The 11,271-nt window shown below is 42.6% G+C and overlaps 1 protein-coding gene across 1 annotated transcript in view; it reads right to left on the bottom strand.

The window, feature by feature from the left end:
- sh3tc2 (SH3 domain and tetratricopeptide repeats 2) overlaps positions 1 to 3,027 on the bottom strand; it is a 38,370-nt gene extending 35,343 nt beyond the window's left edge. Inside the window, exon 1 of the mRNA XM_076287206.1 lies at positions 2,780 to 3,027. The gene's annotated coding sequence lies outside the window, so the exon portion shown is untranslated. The remainder of the gene's footprint in view (positions 1 to 2,779) is intronic.
- Between the last annotated feature and the right edge of the window lie 8,244 nt (positions 3,028 to 11,271).

Genomic DNA, 11,271 nt, shown 5'->3' on the forward strand with positions numbered 1-11,271 from the left:
GTGTGCATGTGTGTTTGTATGTTTGTGTGTGTGTGTGTGTATGTGTGTGTGTGTTTGGGTCTGTGTGTGTGTGTGTGTGCGCGTGCGTGTGTTTGTGTGTGTGTGTGTGTGTGCGTGCGTGCGTGTGTTTGTGTCTGTGTGTGTGTGTGTCTGTGTACGTGCATGTGTTTGTGTCTGTGTGTGGGTGCGTGCGTGCGTGTGTGTGTGTGAGAAAGAGTGTACAGTATGTGTGTGCTCCCTAATCAAGGCCTTGTGACTTACACGATCATAGACAAAACTGCGTCTTACTATGGGAGGCCGTATAGTGCAATAACATTGGAATAGTGGCACTACACACTGAACGTACTTGCACTACACACTGAAACACTGACACATACGCACTGGGCACTAGTACCACATTGGAACTCAAACAGCAACACACTGAATTTCCTGCATTACACACTGAATCTGCTTGCACTCACACTGAAATCACTTGCTCAACACACTGGATTTACTTGCAGCACACACTGAAACTGCTTGCACTACACACTGAAACAGTTTGCACTACACTGAAAATACTTACACACACTGAAGCTCCTTACACTAGCCTACACACTGAATTAACTTCCACAACACATTTAAATTTCTTGCTCAACACACTGAAACATCACATGCACTACGCACTAAACTCGCTTCCACTACACACTGAACTCACTTGTGCACATACACTGAAGCCGCTTACACTACACACTGAATTAACTTCCACTACACACTGAACTCACTTGCACACACACTGAAGCCGCTTACACTACACACTGAATTAACTTCCACTACACACTGAACTCACTTGCACACAAACTGAATTAACTTCCTGCAAATTGCAAGGAGACATGAGGTGTCTATTCTATTGTAATACCAGCTCCTTTTGTCTGGCGAAGTCATATTTTAGTGAACTAGGTCCTGAAAGATTGCTGCCATTTCAGTTAGCTAGTTAGTTAGCATTAAGCCAGAAGCAGCAACAACATTGCTGGGAGATAGTTTTGGTAGCCTAGCAACAATAAACACTTGACCCGAAGCACTCTGAAAGGGGCGCTGTCAGTGCAAAAAATGCAATGTGGATACAGGCTCACGAGTCACTGGCAACAGCAGGCAAGGTTACCAAAAACATCTGTCAGCCAGACTGTAATGCACGTCCTTTTTGGAATGTTGTTGGAGTGCTAACTAACTAGCTAACTAGCTAACTGAAATGGCAGCAATCTTTCAGGACTCAGAAAATGTGGAAATTGATATGGTTTGCGGCTAATTCCTCATAAAACATTGCAGTCGGGTTTGCCTGTATGGCTTCAAGACAGCGCAAGGTGCTCAAGAATATATTAATAAAATCTTCAGGGTTTGCCTGAACAAGTAAGGTTTGGTTGAAGAAGGACATAGATACCACAAACCATATAAATTTCCACATTTTTTTCTCTTCAAATCTTAATCAATGGCTGGTAATCTGAGAGTGGAACTTCCTGTTACATTATACCAACTTCCAGGCGCACTGAAAAAGCGAGTGAGTTCAGTGAGTGGAAGCAGGTGTGTAGTGCATCTGATGTTTCAGTGTGTTGAGGAAGTTAATTCAGTGTGTAGTGTAAGCGACTTCAGTGTGTGTGCAAGTGAGTTCAATGTGTAGTGGAAGTTAATTCAGTGTGTAGTGTAAGCGGCTTCAGTTTGTGTGCAAGTGAGTTCAGTGTGTAGTGCAAGTTAATTCAGTGTGTAGTGTAAGCGACTTCAGTGTGTGTGCAAGTGAGTTCAGTGTGTTGAGGAAGTTAATTCAGTGTGTAGTGTAAGCGACTTCAGTGTGTGTGCAAGTGAGTTCAGTGTGTAGTGCAAGTTAATTCAGTGTGTAGTGTAAGCGACTTCAGTGTGTGTGCAAGTCAGTTCAGTGTGTTGAGGAAGTTAATTCAGTGTGTAGTGTAAGCGGCTTCAGTGTGTGTGCAAGTGAGTTCAGTGTGTAGTGGATCCCATATCTTACTCAGACACAACACACTGTCTGTTAGACGCCACACACTAACATACACATACACACACACACACTAACATACACACATACACACACACTAACATACACATACACACACACACACTAACATACACACACACTAACATACACATACACACACACAAACACACTAACATACACATACACACACTAACAGACACATACACACACACACACTAACATACACATATACACACACACACTAACATACACACACACATACAGAAAAATAAACGGTCAAATTCATAGTGGTGTTTGTTTTAAGGAAGCTGTACTGAGGCTCTATAAAATCTTTTCACTGTACTGTATGTTTGAGTGTCAGGGAAGGGGGAGGGGTAACGTGAGACTGCTAGAGAGATCTATGATTAGACACACACACACACACACGCACACTCACACACACGCACACACATGCTCACACACACACACACACACACACACACACACACACACACGGTGAGACCCTGTCCCCTCTGTAGTGCTCTCCTCTCAAAGACAACACTATGCCACAATACTATAATGTGTGTGTGTGTGTGTAACCAGGTTGTCATCTGTGCCTTTAAACAGTCCACATAAACACACTCAAACATCCATAAGCATGTGCCCAAACCAAAACATGAACATACACACACACACACACACACACACACACTCACACACACACACATACACATAGCCACACACACACACAGCCACACACACACACATAGACACACGCACATTCTCTCTGAATCTATTTCTCAACACCTGTTTACATACCTGCGTGTGGTACTGTCCCGCCTGTGTACGTGTGTGTGTGTGTGAACTGTCAAGATATCCTCAGTGTAAAATCAGCTCCCATATTCCTCTGTCCAGGTCTTTACGTGAGTGTGTGTGTGTGTGTGTGTGTGTGTGTGTCGCCCTCAGTAGTGTGCATTGGTGGATATAGTCTCTGTGTGTGTTAGTTCCTACTCACTTTTCTGTGACGAACAGTGATTGCGCTGTGGTATGTGTGTGTGTGTGTGTGTGTGTGTTGAGCGTGTGCATGCTTCTCACGCCCTGTTGGGGGAAGGAATAAGGAAGCATATAAACTACAAACCCCTCCCTCTCCCTGTCTCTCCCTCTCTCTGTGTCTATATCTCTCTCTTCCCCCTCTCCCTCTATCTATCTATGTCTCTCTCTCTCTCTCTCTCTCTCTCTCTTCCTCTCCCTCTCTCTGTGTCTATATCTCTGCCCCCCCCTCTCTCCCTCTCTCTCTCCCCCCTCTCTCTCTATGTATGTTGCAGTGATGGAAAACCTAAACCTTAACCTAAAAAGATAAATTATTGCTCCTAAAAACATCTTATACATCCAACACTATCCTCTCTCTCTCTCTCTCTCTCTCTCTCTCACACACACACACACACACACACACACACACTCAGGATGCAGTCACAGGAACACGGCTGCTGTCTCTATTTTTACTGCAGGAATGGAATGAGCTTTATTTAAGACGCCATGCTGCAGCACCAGTTTAGCTAGTTCACACACACACACACACACACACTGTGGAATGCAGAACTAGACAATGCAGAACAACTAACAGCAGTATTTTGATCAGTATGCTAGCAATGACAATCCACCCGACCCTCAAAGCACACACACACATACACACACACACACACACATTTTCCTGACCCAGTGACTACTGTCTGTCCCTCAGGGAGAAAAAGTTCCTGTTGTTTTAGTTACAGAACAGAACAATTAGTCACACACACACACACAAACACACACACATTCACACTCTCTCTGCCTCACACACACATTCACACTCTCTCTGCCTCTACACTCTCAGAGATACTCATAGAATAGAAAAAAAAATGTATATATATATATATATATATATATATATATATATATACAGGCTTGGAATTTCACCATTCTGGGGGCAAGGCCACTTGGCCTTCAGTTGGGCATATTTGGTGGGGGGCAAAAGCCACATGTCAGGGCACCAAGGCCAAAGTTAACTATACAGTAGTAGGCTATAAAAATGATCAAAGTTGTATTTCGCCTATTCACTGCAGTAGACCTGCATCACTGTATGAAACATGACACATTACATAGAACTGTAAATCATCTGATCATCTATTTACAGATATCTAGGCTATATATAACATTTATTTTATATTTGGCCTGTTATGAAATCATGTATTGAACAATTTAAGCACAGCTCAACTTTAAGAAACTCAAATAGCCTAGATGCATGCTTAGCATTTTGTGATCATTAAGGCTACTTTCACAAACTCTTAGTCAGCTGTCCTCTGATTTACCAATATCTAGGCGATATCTGTAACATTTATTTTGTATTTGGCCCGTTATGAATTCATGTGGAATAATTTAAACACATTGTAAAACTGAAAGCCCAAATTTGGAGACATCCATGTATGTCGGACTTTACTGCAAATTCAAAACTGGATTACTCTGGAACGGCTAACTGTACAGGGGACTGCTTTACACCTTTGTGTTCGGTAAGGTCTCCTGTTTATTCTGATATATGGTTTGTCATGTGTTAAAAGAAGGGTTCGTAAAGTATTCCACCGAGATGAATGGGTAGGGAGATCATGGGACGCAAAACCTTCATTAGAATGTATGATTAAGTTGAATTATATTATTTACTTTTCTCGCGAACCGTTCAACACAGCATTTATCGGCTAACATCGTTTAAAAGCTGAGAAAAAGCTCTTTCATGTGATATTTGTGATGTCTGTGTGATGAATAGGCTACTTCGCGAGTAGTTCAACTGAGAATGGGTGAATTTGGACGCACTTTCTTTCTTGCGCGGTCACTTTCTCCACTGCGTAAAAGACTAAATTAATTTGCGCTGTGAATGCTAAGATTATTTTGACAGGCCACAGGCTAAATAAAAATCGCTATTAGTAGGACGCAAAGCAGAATATTGAAAAAAGGGGGCACCAAGGCCACCGTGGCCTGTAAACCTCTGATTTTCAAAGGGGCCTCACGGCCAACGCAAGGGGCTACGACGGCCATGGCCGTCGTGGCCACCGTGAAATTCCTACCCTGTATATATATATATATATATATATATATTATAAATTATAAAGTTAGAAATATTAAGAAATGCTGCTAATTGTATGCTGTTGAACTTAGGCTATATGATGCATTGTCACTTTAGGGTCGCTCAGTCTAAGCTTTCTCATAAAACCCTTTCACCAGCTCCTGTAGCCTAAGATATAAGGCTAATCCATAAACTCTAGCCTTGTTTGTTTGTGCCACATTAATAACACAATATTAACAATACTTTGCATAATATTAAGTTGTTACAAGCAGTTATAAGTTTCATATATTAAAGGGGGATATCAACAATGACAGCTGGAACCTGCCAGTCTATCTCTCTGGTGCACACTGATGCGTTTCCCAATTAATTAGAGTATGTTCTAGATGCTGCTGCATGATCATCCTTTCATGTAACACGGAGTTGTCGAAACATTGTCGAAGAGAGAAAAGTAGTTAGCAGTAAAGCTATTTATTGGCTAAATTTTTGGTACTCCCTCTGTCCCTTGTTGCCTTGTGGGTAATGCGCGTGGTGAATACAATGTTGAAACACTTCCTATAGTTTCTTACCTATATATTTCAAGTACCCCTGGCTTCTCATATATTTGCTCTGATGCACTCGTTGACGCAGACACACACACTCGCTTTGGACTCCTTTCAATGCTGTCCCTTTCTATATTAGCCTACAGAGCAACGAGGACAGGCGCGTATAACTACAAAGTGGGGTCTGGGTCTGTGGTTGCACGACAGTTGCTAGGTAATAATGTAAACTCTATTTTTGCTGCCAATCAAGAAAAAGCATGCCTTTTATGTCTGTGTACGTACACTGTAACAAGATTCTCTGATTTTCACAGCATCACTGCTGTTTTTGAGAAAAATGTGTACTGTATTTGTGAATACAGTATGTTGCTGTGGTTTCGCTATGAATTATGGTCAAAAATGGTCAAACTACAGTAATACAAATTTGCTGCGAATCATAACACAGTAATAAATTTGACTCCTCCCTCACTTGTCAGCTTTTTGAAAATTTTTAAAAAACATGGCGGAAAATCAGTTGGGGTTTTCTGTTTTCTTTTTGCACATAAATACAAAGTTAAGCTCCTAGATAGCAAGGTGACATTAATATTATGTTGATTTTCCATCCAAATCATCATTTTGAAAAGATATTAAAAAGTCATGGATTTATGGTTTAATGGGACATTTTGATGTGGTGATTGAAACGTGCACCGCGCGACGACGTTTGAACTGTCCGGCGGGAGTTCATTTTTGAGCAACAGTTCAGTCAGTCAGACCAATGGTGTTCAGCACTCTAGCTGCTAACAAGTTTGCAGCTCCACCTTAATGGTAAGCAAGCATTTATTTATGTAACGTTAATGTTTCATTGTGAAATTGTACTACATTAAATTCGGGCATGTGTACAGTCTATGTACGTTGTACTGTCTAACTTACAAACTCATCCATGCTTGTTGGATCAACTAAGTAAGTAACGTTAGGCTAGCTATCATAGTTGCTGTTGCTGTGACGGTGGCATTAACGTTAATGTTTTATGTTACGTTAACGTTATGGCAGTCTCATTTATATTAGGCCTACCTTAGTTCTCAGTAAGTTACAGTTTATTATATTCATATAATTTATATAAAACATTCGCTAGTAGTGCTAGGCCTAGGATGTTACTGTCACAATGTTAGGCTGAAGATGATGTGCTGCTGGTTAACGTTAACGTGGAGGTTTAGCTGCTACCAGCTAACTTATGTAACGTTAACTCCTTGTAATCATGTACGGTTTTGTGAGTTTAATTTCAATTCAATTTATTGTGCTTATAGAGCGCCAAAACATAACACATGTATCATGGCGCTTTACAGAATGTAGGCAATCAGAGAAAGAAGGAAAGAAAGGAAGAAAAGAAAAGCAAGAGAGAGGCCCATGGGTAACAGGGGCGAGGAAAAACTCCCTAGAATTGGAGATATATATAGGAAGAAACCTCGAGCAGATCCACGACTCAAGGGCCTGACCCATCTGCCTAGGGTCAGTACATGGCAGTAAGGTCTGTATACATGACAAATGCATATGATAGTCGGGTGTAGAGAATAAGACATGGTGTTAAGCACTTGAGCTGAAAGTTACAAGAGGTGGGATGATTACGTATCCGTTATGGTAATTCGTTATTCCTGATTTAGTGACAGAAAGTTCAATAGTCCAGCGTTGGGATTGTCCAGGGGAAGGGAGTTTTCGAGGGGCATGTGGTGGGTTGGCGGATGGGCCAGTAATCCGGGCAGAGTTGTCATAGGCTGGTGGTGGGTCGCTAGGCTGTACGGGCCAGGAGTCCAGATAGGGGGCAGTAATAGGGCAGTCGAGGATGGGACTTCAGGTGAGATGGGTGAGAGGAGGGCCAACACACGGATGGTTGATGACTGGTGATGATATACCTCACAAGTGAGGTACAGTAAGGGGGAAGAAAGAGATGTAGAGTGGGTTAGTATTACTGAAAATCAAAATGGTTAATGTCAATAAGTAATCAGTAGTACTATATATTGTTACAGTATACCATGGTGGGAATAGGCAAGAGAGGGAGAGTTGAGAGAGAGAGAGAGAAGGGGGGAGAGGAGAGGGGGGGGGGGGGGTTGTACGGCGTGACACATGAAAAGTCCATGACAGCACTATGCTATAGCAGCATAACTAAGGCATGGTGAGGGGTAGTCGACACCAGCGCAGGTATGGTCAGTGACCACCATCGCACGCACGACTGGGGTGCCAGTCACTGGGCTTTAGTTTCAGGACTCAGTTTAATAGGCTAACTTTAGCAATATTGATATAAGTTAACTTTAAGTCACATCTGACTATCATTAACCGTTGTTCGGACGAACAGCGCGAATGGCTGTTGCTGCAAGCAAACATCATCAATGAGCTCACGTTAAATATACCTTGCGAAACTGAGTTATGCTAACACCATCTTCAGCCTGGCATTTTGACAGTAAACTCAAAAAACATACAGTATATATATAAATGATTATTCTAAAGTTTCACTTGTACTGTAAGTAGCCTTCAGTTTCAGTTGAAAATTGTTATCTAACACTGTTTATCTTTTTTTCTTCTATTTATGCTAGGTGCTGCTTCACTCTGCTACTGGTGGTGGATCAGGCTGATTGCAACCGTTGGTCTAACCAACGTTAGGATGCAGCACACGAGAATTTCTAAACGGAAAAAAGTTAATAAATGTACTTGCTTTTCAAACTGATAACAAGTTGTCAATGGTTATTTATGCAAGTTTGTGTAGCCTAAACCATACCTAGGCCTAGCCAAATTTATCCTGGCTGTAGATAAAGCAGGATATGAATTTCCCAAAATTACTGTATATAATATTACACCACTGGTATTACTACTGTACTTAGTTACAGTATGATCCATAAGTACTGTGATTAAAAATACGGTAGACAATTCAATACTGTATACATTACAGCACTGGTAGTACTACTGTAGTTTGCATTTACAGTATCAGGCATAGGTACTGTGATTTCATATACAGTAGGTGTACTGTAGAGTAAAATACAGCAACTTGCTGGTTATTTGCTGCCAGCAAGTTGCTGTCAATTTTACGTTAAACTTTTTACAGTGTCGGGATGATAAACACAACCAAGAACAAAACCGTTTGAAACTAGCAGAAATTATAATCAGAAGTAAATTTTTACCAAAAACCGGGACAATTCGTGTCCCGGGAAATATTTTTAATTATCCGGGACAGTCACTCAAAAAAGAGAACAATCCCGGGAAATCCAGTGCATGTGGCAACCCTATCATAGAATGATACATCACATCGGAGCCCACGGAGCCGAGCTGCACCAATCACATAGGTGTATCTGATATAGGCGGGCCAGAGGCAAGCTAAACAGATGACCACAGCACTGCAACGTCGGAAAGTCCAAAATCAGTCAGTAAACATTGGCCAGTCAGTAAACAGTGTTATCCAATTGCGTGCAGTGATATTTTCAAATGCATGCTTGGTGCCGCGCCTCGAGTTGGGCCATTTTCATTACTCGTAGCCAGACCCTTAATCTTTCTGATTTGGGTCACAAACTAAACGAGGTGTGAAGCTACTAGGCTAACATGTCTCCAAAACTGTGGTGCTAACTAAACGAGGTGTGAAGCTAACGTGACAACAAAACTGCGGTGCTAACTAAATGAGGTGTGAAGCTACTAGGCTAACGTGACTACAAAACTGTGGTGCTAACTAAACGAGGTGTGAAGCTACTAGGTTAACGTGACTACAAAACTGCAGTGCTAACTAAACGAGGTGTGAAGCTAAAAACTGCGGTGCTAACTAAACGAGGTGTGAAGCTACTAGGCTAACGTGACTACAAAACTGCGGTGCTAACTAAACGAGGTGTGAAGCTACTAGGCTAACGTGACTACAAAACTGTGGTGCTAACTAAACGAGGTGTGAAGCTAGGTCTAACGTGACTGCTTACAGATTGGAGTCAAATCGTGCTCTCACAACAACCTGGCCATCATCTTAAATAGGCTAACATCATTCTACGGTCACCTTCAAGCAAGAAAAGCAATGCTTTAAAAACATCTGTTTCGCTGTAAGGGCAAGGAGGTAGCAACAGGACAACAGTACAGAGACGGACAGGTGGTCGTGCTAATGTTACGAGAGCATTAAAATACAGGATATTTTACGGTTAAAAAAGTTAAAATATGTGAGAAACGTTGACAGGTTGAGGGTTGACAGGTATAACACACACACACACATAAATACACACTCACTTACTCTCACACACACTCTCTGCCTTTTCTCTCTCTCTTTCTCACACACACACACACACACACACACACTCACTCTGCCTTCTCTCTCTCTCTTTCTCTCTCTCACACACACACACACACATACACTCTGCCCTTTATCTCTCTCACAGACTCTTGTATACTCATTACATCATGTACTTTTGACCAGATAATTTTTATCAGCAACAAAGTCAGGAGAGGCAGATTACAGAGTATGCACACACTCACATACACAAACACATTCACACACACACTCGCCCTCACAGACACACACACACAACACGCACACACACACAACACGCGCACACACACACACAACACGCGCACACACAGACAGACACACACACACACACACACACACAACACGCGCACACAAATACACACACACAGAGATAGACACACACACACACACACACACACACAAATGCAGGCAAATGCTGAAACGATATGCACATGTGACCCCACACACACCGGGACACTAAGGCATCATATCCATCTATTGTCCTGTTTCCTTCTGGATGTGACCTAGGGTTTCCGTGTATGTGTGTGTGTATGTGTGTGCATATGTGTGTGTGTGTGCGTGTGTATGTGTGTGTGTGCGCGTGTGTGTGTGTGTGTGTGTGTGTGTGTGTGTGTCTGTCTGTGTGTGCGCGTGTGTGTGTGTATGTGTGTGCGTGTGTGTGTGATGTAGCCTGGTCCTTACTAACCTGACTCTCGCCATCTGGGATCTCTTCCATTGAGAGTAATTTCTGCACCCGATTTTATGGTACAGCCAATCAGGACGCAGGGCGGGAGTTTGATAGATGTGACATAGCGTAGAAGCGACTGTGAGACTGTTATCAGCGTCACGGGTTGGCTTCGATGTGAGTGGTTGAAGTAGCACGTCAATAGATGACGGACAAGTGGCTTATTCAATCATATGCAAGCATTTTTTGATTAGGCCCAGCCTTCTGAAACACCATTCCAATGGATCGGTTCCAGATGGACGCGTGGAACTAGGCGGAACGAAATTCATCTGGCGAGAGTCAGGTTAGGTCCTTACTGCCTGTGACTACGTTTCTCTTCGTCATACAATGCTGTGCGCCGGAGTTCAGACTCTTACGCTTACCACTTCTGCTTCAGGCTCTTACGCTTCCCACTTCTGCTCTCAGTAGTAAACAGACCGCTGGCTAGTATGCAGGCTACCTGACCGCCAGGGCAGTCTCTTCGTAGTGGATATATCTCTTGCGCCAGCCACAGACCGAGAGTTGTATACCAAAAGCGTCACGTCACCGAGATTATATCAGCTCTTGTCACACGCCAGTTTTCCCTCTTATCTCTTCTTGCCGCTTATCAGGCGATTGTTCTACACAGCCCGGTGACTTCGTCGGAGCTACGGAGCTTACTTTGTTCTCCACGGGCTATTCAGACTACACTCTCGGATAAGTTGGATTGTACTGACG

Source organism: Alosa pseudoharengus, unplaced genomic scaffold, assembly GCF_046254945.1.
Source record: "Alosa pseudoharengus isolate Yale_2024_CS ecotype anadromous, Long Island Sound unplaced genomic scaffold, YU_APseudo_1.1 YU_APseudo_1.1_scf_16, whole genome shotgun sequence".
In the NCBI taxonomy this organism is placed as follows: Eukaryota; Metazoa; Chordata; class Actinopteri; order Clupeiformes; family Clupeidae; genus Alosa; species Alosa pseudoharengus.